We start from the raw sequence: 25,013 nt of genomic DNA, 5'->3' as shown, positions 1-25,013 counted from the left end.
CTCTCTCTCTTTCAAATAAATAAATAAATCTTAAAAAAAAAAAAAAAAGATGGGGGCGCCTGGGTGGCTCAGTCATTAAGCGTCTGCCTTTGGCTCAGGGTGTGATCCCGGGGTCCTGGGGATCCTCTCCCACCCCCTGCTTGTGTTCCCTCTCTTGCTGGCTGTCTCTCTCTCTGTCAAATGAATAAATAAGATCTTAAAAAAAAAAAGAAAGAAAGAAAAGAAATAGAAATTGAAACAACTATTTTGGAGAGCAATTTGGCAATACCTCATAAAACATTAAAATGTAATTCTAAGTAAAAGTGTATATCCTAGAGTGGTTCTTGCATTTATGCTCAAAGAAACTGAAGAACGATATTCATGACAGTGGTGTGTATAATAGCAAAAAGAAGGAGAAAAGAGAAAGCAACCTAAATGCTCATCAGAAGTGAATAGATAAATAGTATGACTTAGAGTCATAAAACAGAATTTTATATAGCAGTTAAGAAAAATGATCTATTTTCAGTTAGATTAATATGTATAATATATGTATTATATATAGTATTATAAATACATTCATATATCAACATGAAAAAATTCCAAAAACCTACTCTTCTGTGGAAAAATAATTCACAAATCAATGTTCATGTTATATTTTTCATATATAGTTTCTCTTAAATGACACAAATAAGAACTATCTTTTTTTTTTTAAGTTTTAGTTTTTAGTAATCTCTACACCCAATGTGGGGCTCGAACTTACAACCCCAAGATCAAGAGTCGCATGCTTTAGCAAACATGCCAGCCAGGTGCCCCTAAAAACTATCTTATTGATAACTACAAAAAAATAAAAACTGTACTATTAAGGTAATTCAATAGAAAGTTAATTAGAAAAATACTTGCATTAATTAAAGTAATTAGGGTAATATATCTACAGAAAACTAAATATTGAATTAGCATAACTAAGGAAATATAGGTATAAAATGGATTTAATTAAAGTAGTTAATTTGAGCAATATATCTACAAAAATAAAATATGAAATTAATCAATTATTAATTAGGTAATTGAGTCAAATGATTAATTAGGGTATTATAACAAAATAATTCTAAAATTGCAATGGCTTAACCTAATAATTTATTTCTTGCTCATATAACAGTGTAGTGTAAATTTTCGTCATCATGACATATTATTCCTTCACAAAGTGATTCAGGGATTCAGACTCATTCAGTCTTTCAACTGTAACATCCAAAACAAAATTAAACTCTAACAATCTTCTACAACCTTGTCTTCTGCATCCAGCCAACAAAAGGGAAAAGAGATGTACAGGGAACACATCTGCTGCTTCTTAAAGGCTTCGGCAGGAAGTGACTTTTGACCATTTCATTGGTGAGAAATAGTCATGAGACCATAGCTAACTAAAAGACATGGAGCCACTGGCGGGACAGTGATTTCCCAGTGACAACTCTAAACTCTGAAAAGGAGAGCAGGACTCTTAGCAAACAACTGGCCATCTGTCACTCACCAAATTTAATCTTTTTCTATAAATGGAACTGGATGAGGGAGTGGGAGAGTGGAAGAGAAACAAAAAGCTTTAATCTGTACTGTTTGGTAAGGAAAAATGATGTACATCAAATACGATAGTTAATAGCTGCTAGCTCTGTGAGCCATTGAGTGTTGTTACAGTGTGCGTGATACTTTTCTCAATTTTAAAATTTTCTTTAAGAAGAAAGAAAAGATATTCTATAACTGCCAGTGTAACCATATTACTACTTAAGAACAGCCCGTCTCTCTGTCTTTGGATTCAATTTAGTGGCACCAAGTCATAGGAGAGATGTTCCTGTAATGAGGTTATTCTGGAAGGCAGCACAATGAGATGAACGGATAAAATTTGAGGTCAGATTTGGGTTTTAATCAGTTAGGGCTGTGCCACTGTACCACGTGACCTTAGATTATTTGAACACCCTCAGCAATGACAATAATATATATCTCATAAAGTGTTGGAAGGATATGAGATATTTTAAGTAAACTGCCTGCCACAGAGTAGGGATTTTAAAATATGAATACCTTCAGGGCGCCTGGGTGGCTCAGTTGGGTAAGTGTCAGGACTCTTGATTTTGGCTTAGGTCATGATCTTAGGGTCGTGAGACCAAGTGCTGGGCATGGAGCCTGCTTCAGAGTCTCTCTCCCTCTGCCCCTCCCCCACTTCTCTCCCCCTCTTAAAAAAAATAAATAAAATGTCAATCCCTTCTTTTTTGGTTTGTCTAGTAATTATTGTAAGAGAGTAGCAGTAAGGGGGGAGGGGTGGGTAATAACATTTCTGAATTTTGTTTTATATACCACAGTGCTGGAGTACAAGCTCATTTGCACAAACTGTTCCCATTAAATTGCTCTTGTTTTGTCACTTCTATAAATTCAATTTTTTTATATTTGTGGTGTTTATTTTAATTCCTCTTGAATTTCCTTCATGTGGTTTGTCTTTATGCATTTTGGTTTCATAACACTGAGTTGTCCTCAGTTGTATGGTCTGTTGTCTCTGGTCCTATTTTCATGATGTTGGCTTTATAACTTTTCCCTTGACACATTTTTCTTTTTTCATTGCTTAAAATTGTCCTACATTCCATGGCCCAGGATCCTCTTTTGCATGTTTCTGTTGGCCAGGCTGGAAAATACTTCAGTGCCTGCCTGGGCAAAACAAAACAAAACAAACAAAACACATATCCTGGAGGTTTTTAGACCCTAATTACTTAAAGGGCATGTGGGGCGTTCAACCCAGGTAAGCTGCGCCCTTTACAATTGGCTTCCCAGCAACTAATGCAATCAACTGGAAAATGTAATAAAATGCACAGTAAGGGCAACCCAGGAAGGTTATCCCAACTTCCTGAGTCATCCAAGTAATCACTTCGATAAAAAGGCCAAAATAGTCCTGTGTAACCCACAACACTGGTGCTGTCCAACTGTGTTGATCCCAAGAGGTTCACTGAACAGCTCAGCCCAGTGGAAGACTTCACACAGGAAATGTTAGGGAGAGATGAAATACTTCTCTTCCCAACACTCATTTCTTCTTTCAACGTCAAATGCCTTTACGTACATGTTTTCCAATCAGTCATTGTTTTGTGCTGGTCTTAGCCTATCCATAACCAATGTTGTAGCTGGACAGCCCTTGTGGTTCTTATTATGATTGCAAGAGGCCCTCAGCAACAACCATCAAGAAGCTTTGAAAGGACAGGTTTCATTACTTACAAGTCGTGGAAATTACACGACACACCTGGGGCCACACAGCAAGGTCTCAAGAAAAGAGGGAGAAGCGCACATGCATGAGGGAGTGTGTGCAGACTTAGGGTTCTGCTTTTATTGGGTAGAGGGTGACTTTCACGGCCTTGCTTTTTGGTGAATCTAAAACATATGAGTTGGAATTTCAAGGACAGGAAAAGAAAAAACAAGAGGCACAAATGGTTATTGAAACTAACCAAGATCTCTAAAACAAAGGAGCCTAAAATTTGGGGGTAGGGTTGGGGGAGCTGGCTCTTTATCTAATGTGTGGCTGGCACTATGTTTATCCAAGATAGCCATCTTTGAAGTAGATGCTTCTTTGAAGTGGATGCCTGAGCTTTAATCAGGCACTTACATTACAAAGAAAAGAAAACCCAACTGTCAGGGCTTATGCTATATTCATTCTTTCATTAATTCAAGTATTCTTTCCTTCAAGAAACACACAGTAGTAGCATCATATGCCTGGTCCTAGGGGTTTGAAAATGAACAAGCTCTAATCTGTAGCCTGGGGAATCTTAGTGAAGTGGAAAGATCTACAAATGAACAAATAATGATCTTACACTCACATGGTTTAAAGAGGTGTGGTTGGGGGAGGTGGAGAGGCAACAGAGAGCAGGGAGATATTAGAACTTGGCAAAAGACATGAACAATGGCATTGAGACTCGAGGGATGGGCAAAGCTGGAGGCAAGGGAGAGCAGCAGGGCAAAGGAACATAGAAGCAAATTCATTACATATCAGGGATAATGAGGGTCTGCTGTGAGTAAAGACAAGCATTGGTTCATGAGGTCAAGGAAAGAGGATTGGAGGAGAAGCTAAGAAGGTGATCCTGGAAAGTCAGCTTTGACCAGCTTTTTAAAATATCTTATGCACGCTAAGGGATATGGCATGCAGAAATGCTAGAAAGATTGTGGTTGTGTATTCTAGCTGGACTCAGCTGTGTGAACTTGGACTTATCATCTCTGAACTTACTATCTCTGAACCCTAATTTCTTCACTTGTCAAGTGAGGCTAAGACTCAGGATTGATGGGTGCTAGGGTGGCTCAGTTGGTGAAGCACCTGCCTTCAGCTTGGGTCATGATCCTAGGGTCCTGGGATCAAGTCCCGCAGCAGGCTCCCTGCTCAAGGGGGAGACTGCTTCTCCCTCTGCCTGCCACTTCCCCTGCTTGTGCTCAATCACTCTCTCTCTCTGACAAATAAATAAAGTCTTTAAGAAAATAGAAATAATAGTACTAGTAGCAATAGCTAGTAGTAGTAATTATAGTATGTAAGTAGGCAAAGAAAAACTAGTGGTGAAAATTGTAGCAATGGCAGTAGTACTGGTATCCTATAGAAAATGAGAAGTGAATGGGTTCCTTGGTTATTTATTTGTTTACAGAGAAAAGCCATGTGATTATATTTGAGTTCTAAAGCACAACTCTAGAGGAAATGTATTTTAAAAATGCGCTTTGGGAGAAAGTTCCTAGAGCTTCCAAGTCCTTTTATTTGGGAGGTTGTTTCGTAGCCTGATAAGAGCTTACGAGCACCAAACATGATAGAGCACATTGAAGAAATAGTTCAGAAATTTAATTTATAAGACTTAGTGAGTTGTTGAATATTGGCGTGAGATCGAGAGAAGTTGATGCCACCAATCCAAGATTAAGAATACAAGAGGAGGAGCACACAGAAACTGATGCTGTTATTTAGGAATGTGTGGATAGTGGGACATTGAGGTGACTGTCCAATGGACAGTAAACTCTAGGCCAACACTCAAGGAATGGATAGTGAAGAGAGAAGGAGGCGTAGGACCAAACCCTGAGAGGTTCATCCTTTGTAACATGTAGAAGAATTCACATAGAAGACCAAGAGAAGAGGAACAGAAAGGGAAACTAGAGAAGGTGAGGATGAATTTTACCCCCTTCCAGTTTTGTAGGAGCTGACACCAAACTCATGTGAGTACCCAGATTTTTCTTGTGACTGGTATCTGTTCTCATATACCCCATTGCAGGAGGTTATGATCCCTATGTAACTGCCCACAAATGGAAACTGAATTTTTACATTTATTTAATTTTTGTTAATGCAAATTTAAATTTCAGTGGACCCATGTTCCTAGTGGCTACTATATTGGACAGTACAGCTTTAGAATGACCACCAAAAAAAGTAATGCAAAGAGCTACAGCTGAAAAGGTAACAAAGAAATCAAAGTAGAACGAGGGGAAAATGTTGATTATTTCAAAAGAAGGAAGAACAAAGGAATAAAAGAACAAAAAGTAGATGGGACAAATATAAACAAATAGCAAATTAGTTAACTTAAATCCATGTCAGTAATCACATAAAATCTATGTAAATAGACTAAATACTGCAATTAAAAGAGGTCTCATTAGATGGGATTTTTTTTAAAGACCCAATTATTTACCATTTCAAAAGATAGATTTTAAACATAAACATACAAATAGATGAAAATAAAAGATTAGGAAAAACTGCATCATCTAAACACTAACCATAAAAAGGCTGATGCAGAAATACTAATATCAATCAAATGAAACATGAGATCAAAGAGCTTTGTCAGAGATGAAAATGGGCATTTCATATACATAAATGATCTAATTAACCAGAAAGACATAAAATTTCTCTGTGTATTACATAAAAATATGAATTAAAATATATGAAGCAAACATTGACAGAACCAAAAGGAGAAAGGGATAAATCTACAATTATAGTTGGACACTTTAATACAAATTACTCTGTAATTTATAGAAAAAAAACAGCAAAAAATCAGAAAAGATATTTACAATTGAACAACACTATTTACCAACTGGACCTAACTGACAGTTTTACACCATCATATCCAATGACTTCAGAATACACAGTTTTTTCAAGTGAACATGAGACATTAACAAAAACAGACAGTATGCTGAGACATAAAGCATTCTCAGTAAATTTCAAAGGACTAAAATCATACAGACTGTGCTCTCTGATCACAAAAAAATTAAACTAGAAATGAATAATGAAAAAAGGACTAGGAAATCCCAAAATATTTTAAAACTAAGTAACACATTCTAAGTAATCCATGAGTCAAATTGAAAGCCACAATGAAAATCAGAAAATATTTTGAACTAAAGCATAAAAATATAGCATATCAAAATTTGTGAGACACAGCTAAGGCACAATTTAGAGGAAAGTTCTACCTTTAAGTGCACATATTAGAAAAGAAGAAATGTGTGTAATCAGTGGTAAAAACTTTGATCTCAAGAAGCTAAAAAAAATACACAAAGAAGGTAGAGGGAAGAAAATATTAATCAGAAATTAATGACATAGAAAAATGTCCATCAAGAGGAGAAGGAATAAATTAATTGTGGTATTTTCATGCAGTTGATATTATGCAGCATTAAGAACTACTGATAAGTCTCAAAAATATTATTGGAGTGAAATACACAAGGAGTTACATGTTGCAGGACTCTATTCCAAACTAGGCTAACCTGTCATGATAGAAGTCACAATAGAGGTTACATACACAATAGAGGTTACATTGTACTGACAGGAAATAATGTCTGAGGGAACTTTCTGGGCTGATGACAATATTCTGCATCTTGTACTAGAGGAATTTTGCAAAGATCCCTGGAAATAATGTCTGAGGGAACTTTCTGGGCTGATGACAATATTCTGCATCTTGTACTAGAGGAATTTTGCAAAGATCCCCTGCAAAGATCATCAACTATACGATGAATATATTTGTAAATCTTACTATCTATAAATCATACCTCAATTTAAAATAAAAATTCAAAGCAGCATTGAAGGAACATGTTTCCCCTGAAGGAAATAAGGAGATGTATTTGGATATGTTAACTTTGAGTTACTATTAGCTAAACAAGTGGAAATGTTTACCAGATAATCAGTAATCATTTCAATGGAATGGTGAAGATGAAATCCAATTGGGATTGGATTGAGAAGAAGATAGAAAGCCACCAAAATGCAACAAATGCAGACCACATTTTGAAAAGTTTTGCCCAGTAGGAGAGTGGAGATATGCGGAAAGACACAAGAATGGGAGAGAAGAGAGGGGGAATCTTATGAAGGGAGAGCATTTACTCACACAGGTGAGATAGATGGGAACCAAGTGTAGGGTGAGAGGTTAGATAAGAGTGGGGACAATTTTCGCTGTAGGTTCATATATTTGCCATTGGAAAGATGATGTAATTTCTCATCTGATTACTTCTTTCTCAGTGAAGCATGAGACGAACTCATCAGCTGAGAGAGAGAGAGGAAAACATGGCAAGAGATTTGAGGACAGAGGAGAAAATGTAAAGCTATCATGTGAGAATACAAGTCAGTTTATTAGAGGGATGTCAGCCTTTTTGACCCATTTGAGATTAGTGATCATACATTTTAAATGATGTGCAGTTGCATAGTTTTTTCCAACCGTGTTCAGCTGCCCTAGACAACATGTTGTTTTAGGTAAAAGTTGGGTGTTGTCACACAGAATGATTTTATCTTGGGGTGCCTGGCTGGCTCAGTTGGTAGAGCACGTGACTCTTAATCTCAGGGTTGTAAATTCAAGCCCCACGTTGGGTGTAGAGATTACTTAAAAATGAAATCTTTTTTTAAAAAAGAATAATTTCATCTTAATGGATTACACAGGCAATTACATGGTAAGACACAAATTTCAGGACCAATTTTACCATCTGCATTTAAACTATATTAAATTCATTAACTTAATTTCAGTCATCCTCACTCCGGTTTTTAAAATTGTTGGGTCTATTTTTAATGAGGAAATATTACACTGAGGTATCCTAAAACCTAAACCGCAGTGTAAACCTAAAAATATTTTACATTCAATATCATAATTTGAGTAAAAAGAGACTAAAATGGAACTTTAAAGGATAAATCTATTCATAAGTGCTTTCTAATTTTATATGTAGTTACCTAGTTTCTTTTAGATTTTCATATTTGCATGTCTTCAGTGTGGTGGAAGACTGTCTGTAAACTCAGCCCATGCCACAAGTATCAGAAGTAAAAAATGAAAACAAAATCATCTCAGAAGAGACCGTAAGGAGTTTATGAAACAAAGCAAAATTTTCAGCCTCAATTTCATATGGATACTAGGAAGAAAAAATGAACTTTAGTGATAATTTAACGGAAATGACTGTGACCTCAAACAATCCCAAACCAAAGAAAACTATGATTCAAATCTCAAAAAGCAGGAGAAAATGGGCAATGGGAAAACACTAATATTTTGCAAGTACCTATTTTGTTCCAGGGACCATGTAGGGACTTTGTGAAGGTTATTGTTCATGGTGTGTCTCAACAAAGAGCAAAAAAACCGAGTTTGCTCCTGAAGCTGGTTAACCTTTATACTAAAGCGTAATCTGATCTGCATTTCTTATATTATGGAGATGTCTAAATCAACTTATGTCATTAACTATTGTGACAAGACTACAGATACTTTAACCGATTGAAGTAGAAAGATCCAAAATGTCTAACTTACTTGCACCATTATCCCCCACTTGCAAGCTTCAGCTCAGTGTGCTTTGTTCTGTAAGGAACTCAAGCTGTTTGCGGTAGTCCATGCATAAGCTCTCCTCCACGGTGCACGCCATGCTGTATGTTTCACTTTCCTATCTGTGCAGCTGTTATAACTTGAAGTGGCGACAAAATGGAGAAGTGAGGATATTATGTGTGTTGGTCACTCTGAATAAAACACTTTGCTCCTTTTGCAAGAAATCAGTGGTAAACTTGCCCTTCATAAAGCAGCAATGCATGTTTACCGTGAGAAATACTTGCTTCAAAATATTTTGAATGAGGCCTGGAGGAGTTTAGACGTAAACTTCATGTTGGTGTCAAAGATTTATAAAACCAGTCAGGGATTTTAGACATAACGTTTTTCTCAGCAGAGTGTGGATTAACAGCCTAAATCAATAGTTTGTGCTATAGCAGACCTCTGTATTTGACATAAAGATCTATTTCATCAATTTTCCTAAGACAATTTAGATTCAACATGTAAACCACCTGTTCTTCATAAGACTTATAAATTCTGAAAATGATTAACACAGCTTTCAGTCAATTCGACAAACTATTACAGTAACAAGATAACATGATTCATGGATTCAGCAAGGTGAAATGGTTTAACAGTTAAATGCTTAGAATGTATTTCAGGCACTGTATTATGACCAGTGAACTTTGGCCACCATATTTTCTAAACTAAAAATTATCCCCACTGTAACTTGTGAGAATGCCTTTAGTAGATATAGGTGTAGATGCCAGTGATCCCCCAATTTAGGAAAGAGTTAAGAAAAATATCACATGGCCCATTACAGTTATTCATTGTAGGAGCTAAATTTTACAACATTCGGATGAGCCAGAATCCAGGGCAGTGTGCATTTCTAGCAGGGGTTATGAACAAATGGAATGTTCGATGCAACATATTCTGCATGTATTTTATAAAATAGACAAAGATACTGGAATTATTGGTATTTATATAATGCTATACAGCTTACAAAGCATTTCTTCATAATTAATTCATCCACCTCTCACAACAACTTTATGGAGTAAATGTTATCATCGTAGTTTTTCGGGTTAACAACATAATTAGAAAGTTGTAGAATTGGGATTCAAACACATATGCTCCATTTTCCTACTCCCAAGCTGAATTTTTCTCCATGGCCCATCCTGAATCCCTGTTGATATGATATGCTGCATCTGGACTCATAGATAAACAGATCTGCATATGACCTGGATTCCAACATCACTGGGAAACCTATACAGGAGAACAGGAAGCCTCAAAGGTGCTATCACATTGTGTGATGTGGAGTCTCAGCCCACCGTAATGTGCAAGGGGCAAATTGCAGTTGAAGACATTCTTTGTAAAGAATGAACATGTGAGTTTTATAACCAGCATATAAAGCCTTTTTTATTTCTACCCTTACAGAGAAGGTGACAGAGAAAGATCCATCAGAGAACTGCTATATAACAGATTTTAACCAAACAACATCAAACATGTTGCAGTAATAATCAGATCCTCAAATTGTTTCTTTTTATTTATTGAGCAAGTATATCTTGAGTGCCTACTCTTGGCCAAATATTGTGCTTGATGCTGAGATAGAGACGTAAATAAGAAAGAGATGGTCTCACCTTCATGAATTACAGTCCAGTGAGGGTGGTAAATATTATTTTAGAAATAAAAATCAATCATATGATTACTAATAGGGACAGAGCATAAAGGTAAGGGGCTGATATCTATGTGAGAGAATCTAACAAGAGGTACCTAACATAATTTGGAGGATTAGGGAGGGTCCCTTTGAAGAAGTGATATTTAAGCTGAAATTTAAAGAATGAGTTATCAATTACTTTTCTCCTCTATCATCTTTTATTTTGTTAATGCTTATTCAATATTAATGATAAGTTGGAATGGGTTTTAAAATATTGAAAAGAAGCTGCTAGATGTTAGGAACCGAGTATATGCGGTGATTAATGGTATAATAGAATTGGAAGGTAGATGACCTTGACTGTCGTCCTGGTCTACTGTTGCTACAATCATATTGCATAAAACTATCTCAAATTCTCAGTAGTATGTAACAGCAAGCATTTATTTTCACAGATCTGAGGGTTGGCTGGGGTTCAGCCGATTCAAATTGGGCATGCCTAGGAGGCCCTGCTTTAGACTGTAATGTCTACAGAGGCTGTATTTCTCACCACTGGTCTGTAAGGCCACAGAGGTGGCTATGCTACACATGTCTCCCATCCTTCTTGGACCAGTGGGTTAGTTGGGGCTTTTCTTTTCTCATGGCAATGGCAAAAGTACAAGAGGAGACTCAGAAACATGGGAAATCTCTTAAATCCTAGTAAAATTGGTGCACTGTAATTTCCTCCCTATTCCCCTGGCCAAAGCAAGTCACATGGCCAAACTCAAAGCCAAGGGGCAGGCATGTGTATTGCACCCATTAAGAGGCCATTGCCAAGCATGTGGATACAGAGAAAGGTGAAATTATTGGAGCCAGCAATTTAATCTATCACAACTGCTAAGGATCATACTAATAGATATATCCCTGATAGATGGATCTATCAACGATGTATCCAACTTAAATAATTAGCTTCAATAAATTAATAGCATTATGTTCTAAATATCTACACAGAGTACATTCAAAAGACCTCTGACTAGTTGTGAAGATTTCAGAACTTTTCGTTTTCATTACAGTTAATTTTCATTCATGGTGGCACCCAAATGACTTCAAAAATGGAGAAAAAAAGATGGACAGGAAATGAAACTATTTGCATACAACCAAATGTGGAATGAGGACAGTGACACAGTACAAACCTCTCAGAGCTTTGAACCTGTCTTCAGGTTTGGTTCAAGTTCCACCACTAATTAACCATGTAGTCTTGGGAAATTGAGGTAACCCTTCTGAATCTGGAATACTGATGTCTATGTCACCTGGTTGTTGAGAGAGTTGATAGGACGATATATACAAAGTTCAGGCCCCATACTGGACAACAGTGGTACCCTGGCTCCTCATGAAATGTGCCTTCTCTAGTCACTCCAAAGCTTACTTCTGTATGGCATGAACCTTTTTTGAGTCCTTAAGGTACGAGGGTAACCTAGAAGGTAGCATAAGAGAAAGAATGTGTCACCACCTCCTATGTGATCTACATGGCAGAGAAAATCTTTCGTTCAAGAGTTCAAGAGAATTGTGTCTCCTAAGTCTCCTGACCTACTTAAAAACTATGTGAAGGATGTTCCCAAAAGGCAGTAAAAGTAGGCATTTATATTTGAAATCATCATAAAGAGTTAATAGTACTTAGAATGATTTAATGGCACTTCATTTCGTTAAAGAGTAGAGAAACTCATTGAAAGGGTATGAGTCATTAATTAGAGCTTATAAAAGAACTCCAGGCAAGAATTGTGTTTTTGCCCCTTTATCTCTGCTCTAACCATTGAATTTTATAGCTAAACATTATAAAAATGTATTTATCTAAGAAGAAAATATCAATTTCATAATTCTTAGTGTAAAAGTAGTGACCATATTAATTCGTTCAGGGTCTCAGATCTGATATCTTTTTAGATTGTGTGGAGACAAGCAAGAGAATGCCAAAAATGCGAATACATGGGCAAGAATGGTGCCCTGTATCTGCCGACTAATCATTGTAGCCCAGATTGTTATGGCTGTATTGTATTGGCTGGGAACAATGGGGTTTCAGAATTAGAAGTCGCCATAGAAGCCACAAGGTCTAGTAGTGCCCTTCATTTGACAGGTCAAATTCAAAGTCACATGGAAACACAGAAACTGTGACCATGACAGAGATAACCGGATGTCTGATCCCATGTCCATTTCAACATTCAGAAAAAAATCTTCTTAAAAAAGCTTAAGTGCGGGGCACCTGGGTAGCTCAGTCGTTAGGCGGCTGCCTTCGGCTCAGGGCGTGATTCTGGCATTCAGGGATCGAGTCCCACATCGGGCTCCTCCGCTGGGAGCCTGCTTCTTCCTCTCCCACTCCCCCTGCTTGTGTTCCCTCTCTCGCTGGCTGTCTCTCTGTCACATAAATAAATAAAATCTTAAAAAAAAAAAAAAAAGCTTAAGTGGAAAGAACACTACATAGAACCAGAATCAGAAGATATACATACTAATTCTGTGACTTTGGGGAAATTACTTGATTGTGCTCAGTCTCATTACCCATAATTATGAAATAGCAATTTAAAAAAGTACCTCGCAGCATTCCTACTAGGATTTCATGACATAATAGATGTAAAATTGTCTCTAAACTATTTAAGTCATAAACTGGTAGTCCCAAGGTGTTTGTTTAGCCTGGAGAGTTTTTGTGTTTAAAAATAGCTCAAAATTAGAAATATCTGGAAATTTTACATAAAAATCTAGGGTTTTGGTTTCTCTTTAGTAGGAAGAAAGTCTGACAGTACAGTTTTACATTTCCCTGTAGCTACACCCATGAGACTCAAAAAACAGCTGCCACCACACAGGTATATATGCTGTTTGCCACGGTTCCCACCCAGCTCCTGTCAGCCGTCACTCCGCATGTCTGGCTCTTGTCGGCATATAAGCTACCCATCCTTCATTTAAGGCTTGATTCAAATATCAGATTTTGTCATGATTTAGACAGAAAGATCTTTCTACTTAACATAGATTGATACACAATGTCTATGGAACCAAGCAGAATAAATAAGCATGAAATAGATCTAAAAATCACACGACTAGGAGTATTTGTGAAAAAATAAACTATTCTCAAGATGTAATTCCTGAACATAATGGTCCAGCTATATTTCTTTTAGATCTATTATAATCTATTTGTAAAGTGAATGAGACATTGGCATAAACTTTTTTTCTCCTTTCAAGTTTGCAAATTAAATGCTACTTCTTGAATAGTGGGAAGAGTTTGCTCAGAAACACCCAGAGAAACTGGGTGCTAGAGCATCTTAAGCTGCAGGGCTCCATCTCCTGGTTTCGAATAGCTCAAAGACAAGCATGAAACTCACCAGAACGAAATGGAAAAAATGGAAAGAAAAATTGTTGTCTTCTCTCTGCAAATTCATTCCTTTTTCTCTTGCTGCTTAAACTTGGTATTTGAGAAATCTCTTCATGAAAAATAGATGACATGAATTTTTACAATTAAAAAAATTACGTTTTACTTAACTCTAGGATGCATAATAGTCACATTTGAATAGCCACATCACAAAATAAATCTTCATTTTAAAGTCTGAGGCATTTTCTCCCCACTTTTATTAAGATATGATTAGCATATCACATTGGGTAAGTTTGAGGCATGCAATGTGAGGCTCGGATACACATATATTGTGAAATGATTGCCACAGTAAAATTAGCTTTAACACTTCCATCAGAAGCCATCTATTGCTTCCTTCCAATAACTTCTTTCTCCCAATGTGATTCTGGGGATTAGAATTCACTTTAAAGTGGATGTTGTAATATTACTGGGCATGTGTGGTAGACATTACTAACTTTTTAGCAACATGGCATTCCTCTCTCCTTTGATCTCACAACGGAATACACTTCCCTGACACCATGGCAATAAAACTTGCTTTAGCCTATGAATCTCAACAAAGTGGTATATGTCATTATGTGTGGAAGTATGTCATCGCTGGTGCTCAGCACTTTATTTCTTCCCTTGCCCTGGCGGAGTGGAAGCCCCCAGCAAGCCAGCGGTCTGGATGACTAATGAGAAGATCACTTCTGCTGATCCTCATCAGACATGTAGCAGGGGCAAAATAAATGAACTTCTGTGATTTTAAGTGATTGAGTTATTGGAGGATGTTTGTTACCACTGCACAACATGATTTATCCTAACCGATGGAGATAGGTGAGAGAGCACTTTATTTAGATATTTATTTTTTGCATAATAGCCAATTTAAGGAATCTGAGGATGGAGAGTATATTTTTTTCCTTTGTTTCTTGTGTGTTGATATCAGATAAACTCAAAGATGATAAATATACTGTGATAGAAAAAACTACCCATCTTGACACACATGTGAACAAATGTGGACATTATTCTTTTTTAAAAATTTTTTTATTTAAATTCAATTTAGGTAACATACACTGTATTATTAGTTTCAGAGGTAGAATTTAGTGATTCACGAGTTGAATATAACACCCGGTGCTCATTACGTCAAGTGCCCTTCTTAATGTCCATCACCCAGTTACCCCATCCCCCCACCCACCTTTCCTCTAGCAACCCTCAGTTTGTTTCCTATAGTTAAGAGTCTCTTATGGTTTGCCTCCCTCTCTGTTTTCATCTTATTTTATTTTCCTTTCCTTCCCTTCCCCAATGTTCATCTGTTTTGTTTCTTAAATTCCACATATGAGTGAAATCATCTGATATTTGTCTTTCTCTGACTGACTTACTTAGCTTAGCTTAATACCCTCTACTTCCATTCATGTCATTACAAATGGCAAGATTTCATTCTTTTGACGGCTGCGTAATAGTCCATTATATAGAGATATATATCTATATCTATATATATATGTATCTTAAATTGATGAAAAGAAGCAACCTATGAAAATGCCTTTATTCTTTCAAAAAGTACCTCAGTAGTACCTGGCTGGCTCAGTCAGGAGAGTATTCAACTCTTTATACCTGGGTTGTGAGTTCAAGTTCCACTTTGGGTGTGGAGCCTACTTAAAATATATATACATATTCCAGTTATAGTATACTTGATATCATTGGAGGTAACTAATTTTTTGTAGAAAAGACTATAAATACCATGCAATGGTATGCCTATGGATGTTCAGGGGTTACTTTACTAAATACAGAAGGGTGTCCATGTACCTACCTGTGTGCATACTCACACGGTATATTTTTCTCATTGTCCACATTTGTATTTTGGTAGAAACTCCTGCATTGCCCTACTGAGGAGGCAAAATATTCATCGAATTCTATGCTAAAGAACCAAAAAGAAAATAGGTAAATCATTACATTTGAATAGGTTAAATGACATTCTATAAAATTAATGTGACTAAAATTTAAAAAGCTTAGATTTTATCTTTCCTTCTAGAACTTTTAGATGAAATTTTCTTTTTTTTAAAGATTTTATTTTTAAGAAATCTCTACACCCAATGGGGGTCTCAAAATTACAATCCCTGAATCAAGAGACGCACATTCTTCTGACTGAGCCAGGCAGGCGCCCCTTAGATGCAATTTTCTAGCATCTAACTCAACATTTTCCATTTAATACAATATGGACACATTCCCTAAAAGTTTCTTAAAAGCACTTTTTCCAGGCTATATAATTACCGTGGGTGCATTTCTTTAAAAATAAGAATATAAAAAGTATAGATAATTAAAGTCCTGTAAGACTCCCCCATACCTATAATATTTCCTCCGTGTGTGTGTGTGTGTGTGTGAGAGAGAGAGAGAGAGAGAGAGAGAGAGAGAGAGAAGAGTTCTGTGTCTGGATTTTTCCACTTAATGTTTTATCATGGGTATCTCTCAATGGTATTAATATTATCCAAAAACATGTTTTCATCTACATGTAATAGTAATTGTAATAGTAAGTACCATTTCTTGAGCTCTGGTACTGGGGAATTCTAAGTGTTATACAAATCACTTTAGATACATCGTCAGTTAATCCTTAGAGCAGCCTTGCCAGGTAAGCATTTTTGCATCCCTCTTTCAGATCAGCACCAATCTCAGATAACTTAAGTAACTTGCTCAAGGACACAGTGCCTTTAAGAACTGAGATTCAAACCAGATGTGTGTCCTCCAAGGCTGGCAGTTTTAAGCACAATATCTCTGAGATAATAAAGGATCTTTTAGGGAGTGTTCAGATTTTAAGAATAAAAATCTCTGTACTTTTAGGTATATTTTAAAATATATTCTTAGGATAGATTGCTTAAAGTAGAACTAACAAATCAGGAGATTTGAACATGTATTCAATTCTTGATATATATTGCCAAATTGACCTTCAGAAAGATTACACCAATTTACTCTGCCATCAGCAATGAAAGGAATTTCCCATTTTACTTTACCTTCACCAAGAATAGCTTTAAAAAAAATCTTTAATGTTTTTCTGTTGTACCTTAAGATTGTCTTATATTTCATTTATTTTATGACTACCAATGTATGTATATATGTAATCCCATGAACTTTGGCTATCTGTATCTCCTCTTTTTCAAATGTGCTCTTCACTTCTTTGCCTATTTTTCTATTAATGAATGAATCTTCTAATACTTTGTAAGAATTTTTGTTACATTAAGGATATTAAACTTTGTCAGTCACATATGTTGCAAGTACTCCCCCAGTTTGTTTGCCTTTTAATTTTGAAATTTTATTTTGTAGTAAAAAAATCTATCAATATTTCACATTAGTTTTTTTCTTTTTGTTTTTAGTCTTGAAAAAATATTTTATGCTTTTATATTTATAGTTTCTTAATTTTACTCCATTTACTTCTTAAACTTACTACATTACTACATTACTTCATTTTCCAAGTGACAATAATGAACAAGTTTTGTTCATTAAATGATCTCACTTTTCGCAACACCTTGAAACGCCACCTTTATCTCAGTATCAATTCCTGTATATATATATATATATTAGAGTCTATTCCTTGCCTCTCTGTTCTACAACTTATCCTTTTGTCACTAGCATACATTAATCACTGAAGTGTGATAATCTGTTTTAACATTTAGTAGTGAAAATTTCCACACAGAATTTTTCTTTGTCGAATGTTCTGGGATATTTTCATCCATTTATTCTTCCAGATGATTTTAGAAGTGATTTTCAAACCTCAAAAGAGAAGTCTATTGAGATTTGTATTAGAATTATTTGAAACATACAAATTACTTTTAAGAGAATTACATTTCTAGAATACATGCTTGTTTGAGCATCCTTGCCAGTATTAAACCTTAAATCATCTTACTCAGATTCAGGACTATTTTTATTTATCTATGCTGAGTTTTTATTAAATTATTATTAAGCTTAATTTGAAACTTTCCAGGGACTATTCCACACTTTTCTCTCTAGCCATAATAAACATGGCTATTACAAAGTATCTCCTATTATGGCTATGAAAATAATAAATAATGATGATAATTTGGTTTTGTTTTTATTTTAATTTAATATGCGAGTTGGCTTCCATATCCTGTAGCTAACATTAACACGCAGAAACTTTATGCTTCTTTGGGGACACAGAATTTAATATGTAAATGATATATATCAAGTAGCTAAAAATCTAAAGTCAAGTCAATAAGCATTTCTCGGTTTGTGGAATTTTGAGAAAAACTAGTGGTCTTTTATTTTCTTTCTGCATATGAAACTGGTGTCTTTTCTTTACAATATTTAAAAATATTCTAATTACCATAATGCCCTATCTCATAGCTTGCAAACATACATATAATTATATGACTTTCCCAACAAGTAACCTTACACATATTTGCCTTGTCCTGAGTCCGAGAAGTCTAGAAGGATTAGTAACCCAGAATGGGATGTATAGCAGACACAAAATCCCTGAGGAGTAGCTGCTATTGCCAAATCCATAAAAAGAACTTCCCAAGATTTGGGGAACATAAAAGTCCAAGAGTGAATGAGTTGTCTCCTTCCCACATACTTCAAATCCCCAAGCATCTTTGTGGGTATATGATTTTACGGTTGAAGAAACTCGTTAAGCTACAGCTTCTAAAATGCCTTCAAGCTTTAGACCACCTTACGTGTCTCCAGCAGACACTGACCGGTCTAGTAGTAAGGCAGGACTTCTAAAGAGTATTCTGCCTTAATAGATACAGAAAAAGGGAGTTCCGTAGTGAATGAATTTGAGCACATCCGAGTTGAAATTTAAAAGGCCTCCTATGGGGCACCTGGGTGGCTGAGTAGGTTAAGTGGTTGACTCTTGATTTCAGCTCGGGTCACAATCTCAGGGTCTTGAGATCAAGCCCCCTGTTCGGCTGCATGCTCACCGCTGAGTCTGCTTGAAGATTTCTCTCCTGCTGCCCCTCCCCCTCACTTGTCCTCTCTCTCGCTCTCTCGCTTGCTCGCTCGCACTCTCTCTCAAATAAAAATAAACAAAATATTTTTTTAAGAAAGAATAAATATCAATACAAGAAGTAATCAGCATCTATAACTTTGGCCTAGAATAGAATCAAGTAGGCTTTTACTTTTCTCTATACTGCCATTTCATGTTTTGCGGCAATAATCTGGATATTTTGTCAATCGTTAATATGTTATTTTTCTTTAACACTGTATTTTTGCTTTTTAGAAATTTTCTTAATTTCTGTCAGCTTAAAGGGGAAACTTTGGTACCAGTTGAAGAGTAAATGTTTATACTTAGCTGTATATTTTATTGGGTTTTGGTTTGTTGGTTTGTGACTAGACTGATTTTTTTTTTTAAAGTAAGTTGCTTTTCCTTTCTTGAAACTCTTGAGATTTTCTCTTTGGTTTTGGCTTCCAGACATTTCACCATTCGACTTCTAGGCATGGATGTGTTGTTTCCCCACCCCTACTTTCTACCCAGCATTCAGAGGATCCCTTCCATCTGAAGACCAGAGTCATTATTCTATTTCTTCAATTATTTGGTCACTTTCTCCAAGCTGTTCTTTCTCATCATCTCCTCAGGTAAGCATAAGGTCTCTGGGTCTATCCTCCAGCACACTCCTTTGCTTTGGCTTTTTGCATTCAGCTCTGGATGTAGCCTATTATTTTTTTAAGATTTTATTTATTTATTTGACAGAGAGGGAGAGACAGCCAGTGAGAGAGGGAACACAAGCAGGGGGAGTGGGAGAGGGAGAAGCAGGCTTGCAGCAGAGCGGGGAGCCTGATGCGGGGATCCCAGGACTCTGGGATCACGCCCTGAGCCAAAGGCAGAGGCTTAACGATTGAGCCACCCAGGCACTCCTGGATGTAGCCTTCTGAACCATCACCCAGTTTACTAATTCAGTCTCCAGTGGTCCACTCTCTTTAGCTAGTCTATTCTTTTCTTTTTATCAAAAAGTTTGTAATTAAGTTTCTTCTTTCTCATAACAGCCTTTTATGGTGGACAAAATATGCTTCGAATCTCTAAAGATGCTTATTTTATGTATGTTAAGGGGTTTTTGTTTTGTTTTGTTTTTTTGTTTTATCCTGTGTTAACTGTGTTTCCTATGGGCCTTTTTTTTTTCTATTTATTTTGTCTGAGGCTCTCTTTTCTTAAGTAACTACTATTTTTAAATTGCCTATTCACATTTGTATTATTTGTAGATAGATATTTAAATGGTATATGGCTCAAGCACTTTTTCTGGAATCTCTGGAATCAAAACTGCCCCTTTAAGAGAAATTTACTAGTGGACTTTGACCTGAGGGTAGGGGGTAAATACAACTGTTCCCATTCTTCTGTTAAAATCCTGAGTGCCTGTGACCCAGATCTTTGTACACACTCAGCTGCGGCTGCAAGTATGCTGGGTTTCATCTGGGAAAATTCACATTTTCTTTTCATTCATGTGGGTGGGAAAGTGTATTTCTCATCCGTCCTGTATCTTCCAGAAATTCATTATTATTGTATTCTATTGACACTTTTTTTTCTATTGACACTTTTTTTTCCTACTCTTTTAACAGTTGGAATAGGTCTGAATCCAATCAGGCAGAACCACGCTTATGTGGTTGATAAAGTAGTCAAATAAAAGCAACATTTATTAAGCATTTTTTTTATGTGGCCCTTAGTAAGCTAGGTGTTTTAGATGGTTTTCTTTTTAATTCTCATGATAATTTAATGAAATAAGTACATTATTATGTCCACTTTATGAAGGAGGAAACTAGGGGCCAGAAAGTTTAAAGAAATAGCCTTAGACCACACAATCTAAGTGTCAGATTTGAATATTTGGTTTTTGTTCATCACTATTCAACTATTTCATTATTTATATTGGTTCCAGAAAGCAGACTCTTGACAACTTTCACCCACCATTAGAAAAGCTGTATGATATTAGGCAACATTAATGGGGAACTTAAAGTGGCCTACCGTCCACTGAGTTCAGGGCAGCATAACTTTGTTTATAAATCTAGGAAAAATTGGGGGCGCCTGGGTGGTTCAATCGTTAAGCATCAGACTCTTGATTTCAGCTCAGGTCATGATCTCAGGGTCATGACCATGTGGCGCTCCATTCCACGCTGTGCATGGAGCCTGCTTGGGATTCTCTCTCTTCCTCTCCCTCTCCCTCTGCCCCTCCCCGCCACACTCACACACCCTTTTTCCCCCTCTTTCCAAAAAATAAAAATTAAAAATATAAATAAATGAATAAACGTAGGAAAAATAAACATCCCAAATGTCCACCAGGATATGAACTTACTCATGTAACACACAGAAAATATGTTTAGGGTTTTTTCCAAGACTTGAACTAAAACTGGAGAGACTATATTTATAGTTTGAAAAAAATCAAGAATTTCTTTTTAGTGGCTCTTAAATATCTACGAATTTGCTTATTGTTTTAAAAGGGAGTTCTGAGATAGTCACTTATGCCATACTTGTGATTAAGCCAAAAATGTACAGGAAATCGATGGTCAGCCTTCTCATGAGAAATTTCAAGGATATTTTTTGTAATGAGTGGATTTTGAAATTCCTACTTTCAAGCAAATGCAAACATTAACAAACCTCTAATGTTTTTCAGTATCATTTTTCATATATGTATATATTTTCATATATTTCATATATGTATATATAGTTTTGTATTCTCTATACTCTTATGTATCCTTTTCAGGTGGAAATAGTTATAGTTCTGTCTATAGTATCTATTTAGTAATATTACTTCCTGTAATGATTGCATAATGTTTTTAATATGGAAATGGTACAATTAGCTACAAACATAGCACCCAAAAATTATCACTTTTAACATTTATTAAATATGCTTCCAAATGTTTTTCAGTACACAGATGGATGATAGACAGATGAAGCTTAGACAGGCAAAATGGCTAGGCTTTTGAAAAACAATACAGAATAGCACTATACAGACTGTTTTTGCCAACCATTTTTCAGCTTACAGCTTATTTTTAGCCTTTTTCTATGACATAAATAACAACCCACGTAGTAGTGGTTGTATACTATTCCATTTTTTAGTTGTATACTACAATTTAATTAAAATATGCCCTCTTAATAATCACTAAGAATAGTTCTAACTTTTTATAATTTTTAAAAGCACTGCACAACCTCACATATTTATCATAGTTTTTTCTGATACATACTAAGAATAAATGCCTATCTTGAGGAGGGTGCTCTATTTCAATTAGCTAGAAAAGTTATTCCAATTTAAACTCCCAGAAAGAAAATATAGAGGACACTATTTCCCTTCTCACTGTACCAAAACAAATGTCATTATTCTTTTTATCCTTTTCTACTAAATATTATTTCTTTTAAATGAATCTCTTTGTTATATAAGTTCTGGTGAGGTTGACCATTTCTTGATTTGTGCACCGAATCTATATCTTTTTATATAAAATTCCTTTATTGCCCTATTTTTACATTTGTATGTTATCATTTTATTTGTTGGATACCAAAATATCCTTTTTATTAAGATTATCAGCCATCTATCGGTTGCATATTTAACAAAAATTTTTTCTCAATCATCTGACTTTTAATGTTGTTTATGAAATTTGTATCTATTGAAAGGTTTTAAGTTTTACCTAGGCTATCTCATCAACCTTTTCTTTTACAATAAGTGCTTTTGGTGTCATGTTTGGAAAAATTACCTATTTTTTTCTAACACTTTTAGGCTAATATTAATACTTAACTCTTAACTCCATATAGAATTTGTTTAAGCATAATTGTAAGGAAGGGATTCAAGCTTAATTTTATTTTGTTTTATTTCAAATGGCAAGCCATTTCACTCATTTTTTCGACAAATATTTATGGAATGTCCACTATATGCCGACCAAAATGGGATATGATCATGAATTAGACAGGCGTAGTCTTGACCCCGGTGGTACTTATGCAACAGCTTTCTTTGACTTTTTGCCGCACCCTTTCCCACGTGGTGTAATTCCCTCTCTCAAATCCACTCCTGCTTGAAAGACCTAAAGATGTTTCTGTTTTTCTGACCAAACCATAACTTACACAATGCTGTATTTCATAATTTTTGAAAAGTAAATTAGGGCGCCTGGGTGGCTCAGTCGGTTGAGTATTTGCCTTCAGCTCAGGTTTTGGGTCTTGGGGTGCTGGGATTGAGTCCCACATCCGCTCCCTGCTCAGCCGGGAGCCTGGTTCTCCCTCTCCCTCTACCCCTCCGCCCTGCTTATGCATGTGCTCTTTCTCTCTCTCTCTCATTCTGTCTCTAAAAATAAATAAAATATTTTTTAAAAAGTAAATTAAAAAATAAAATTTAAAGATAAAATTTTTTTAAATAAATTAAAAATGAGGGGCAGAGGAGGGGAAAAATAAATAAAAATGAGTTTCTGTGGTCTAGTTTAACCTACCAATTATTTAAAGTGGAGAAATTCAGAGTTTCTGTGAATGTCTTCATATAGAATAACTTAGATTTGCATAATAATTGACAATTTTCAAGATGCTTTCTTATTCATTGCCGCATTTAATGCCAGATTTCTTGTCTTTCACAATAATTTAATTTCTAAAAATACAAAAATAATATTTTTTAAAACTTTGCAGTTAACAGTTTTTCTTACCTCAGTCAACTTTACCAATATCACTCTATGGCAAGTTTTATTACTTTCCTCATTTTTACCTGAAAAACTGGAACCCATTTAATCACATTTTATTTGAGTGAGCAAATAAATCACATCTCATGGCATTTCTACATTTTGGCAATGTGAGTATGTGTGTGTCTTAATCTTAACTTTGAGTTAGTCCCCCTTGCATTTTATATGGCCAAATATATTTGACAGAGATACTAAAAAATTGTGAATATTTTAAACAAAAGAATCTTTAAAATTTACTTTGGCTTATTGAATCTAAACTAATATAGTCTTATCCCTATAAAATAGTGAGGTAGGACAAAATTACATCTAAGTTTTCTTTCTAGTTCTATACACTATTTCGGCTCTAAGTGAAAAAGACTTAAATTCAGAGAACTCAAAATCCTCTAAGGGTCAAACATGTGAGAACTTTTCAAAGGAAGTGAAAATAAATATGAGAGAAATGTGAAGAGGAGGATGAAAATTCAAAAGACATGTCTTTCAATAGGCCCTTATTCTGGTTGGAGGCCTGTGATACTAATATTTTGGGGTACAAATGAACTATAGGACAGTTTCATACATTAGCCAATGTATGATTTTAGCTAATGTGTTTAATAATTTAACATCAGCTGATTAAGTTAAACTGTAGATAGTTATTATCTTCATTTTTACAGGTCAGGGAACCAAGCCAATAAATTTTCCATCTATATATGAAGGCCCCCTGAGCACTCCCTATTTGAAGCCTTGATGTTCCGTAAATTCTATGATAATCGGAGGGTTATATCCTTCCCATTTTGAGAGGTCAAGTTGTTTTCCAAAGGTGTTGGAAGACAATCCTCCAGGTGTTTCTCACAATTCTTCATGTCTCCTGACCAGAGACATTGACAACATTTGTTCCAGACTTTCTTCTTGAGGATATTTAGGTAGCAAAGAGCTTTGGAAGTTAGACATGGTTTCCCCCCTTGAGGCAGAGGGTAGATTTGTTTGCTGTCCAGCATAATAAAAATATCTTTCTGTAAGGCAAAAGTTGGACAGGTTTTCTGGCAGCGCCCTTATGAAAGGTTTTAAGCTAAGGATTCCTCAGCCAGGACACAAACCCACTGTGGTTGCTCTTCTTTGCCCCCTGGCCCTTGGGAGCAAGGAGAACCTATCCTAACATGAAGCTTATGCTGTTCTGCTGTGCTGTGAGTAACAAAGTTCTTTGTCTCTGATCCAAGAGCCTCGTGTCTTATGTCAATCTACACAAAATTGAGGCAGGTTAAATTGTGAGCTTGAAAAATCTCAAACCTCCACAGTTTTTGACACAAGGTTGCTTAAGTGGTGGAATCTGCATTGAGCACGAATTGGAACTAGGCTTCTCTAACCCAAAACCTGTGCACTTAAATAGTCCATGATGCTATTCAAAGATACAGTAAGTAGATAATCTTGACCTAAATAAACTGACCAGTATATAAATATGAGCAGTAAACTGGAGCTGAAAAATGATGAAGCCATTTAAACATGTTTTTCTTCTCCACGAGATTCAATTGTATGCTCTTACAGGCAGCTTTCTGATGCCGTTGTCCCCCTACATCAGTCTGGAAGGATTTCTGAAATATTATCTTGACTGTGCAGTGAACCCCTGATTCACTTTTCTTGCCATCTATGGAGTTCAAATAATCCTTTATTTGAATGCCTTGCACTGCTGTTTTGT

The 25,013-nt window shown here is 35.8% G+C and overlaps 1 protein-coding gene across 3 annotated transcripts in view; it reads left to right on the top strand.

Annotated features, from left to right (window-relative positions):
• The window catches only part of RXYLT1 (ribitol xylosyltransferase 1), a 261,051-nt gene that overhangs the window by 182,504 nt on the left and 53,534 nt on the right, over nt 1-25,013 (top strand). For 2 of the 3 annotated variants that reach the window (XM_026500117.4, XM_044384643.3), the window contains one exon: nt 19,122-19,285. The exons of the other annotated variant lie outside the window; for it this stretch is intronic. The gene's annotated coding sequence lies outside the window, so the exon portion shown is untranslated. The remainder of the gene's footprint in view (nt 1-19,121; nt 19,286-25,013) is intronic. 3 annotated transcript variants of the gene reach the window in all.

The sequence above is a fragment of the Ursus arctos genome, unplaced genomic scaffold (assembly GCF_023065955.2).
Source record: "Ursus arctos isolate Adak ecotype North America unplaced genomic scaffold, UrsArc2.0 scaffold_21, whole genome shotgun sequence".
NCBI lineage: Eukaryota > Metazoa > Chordata > Mammalia > Carnivora > Ursidae > Ursus > Ursus arctos.
This window is presented reverse-complemented; position numbering and strand designations above follow the sequence as displayed.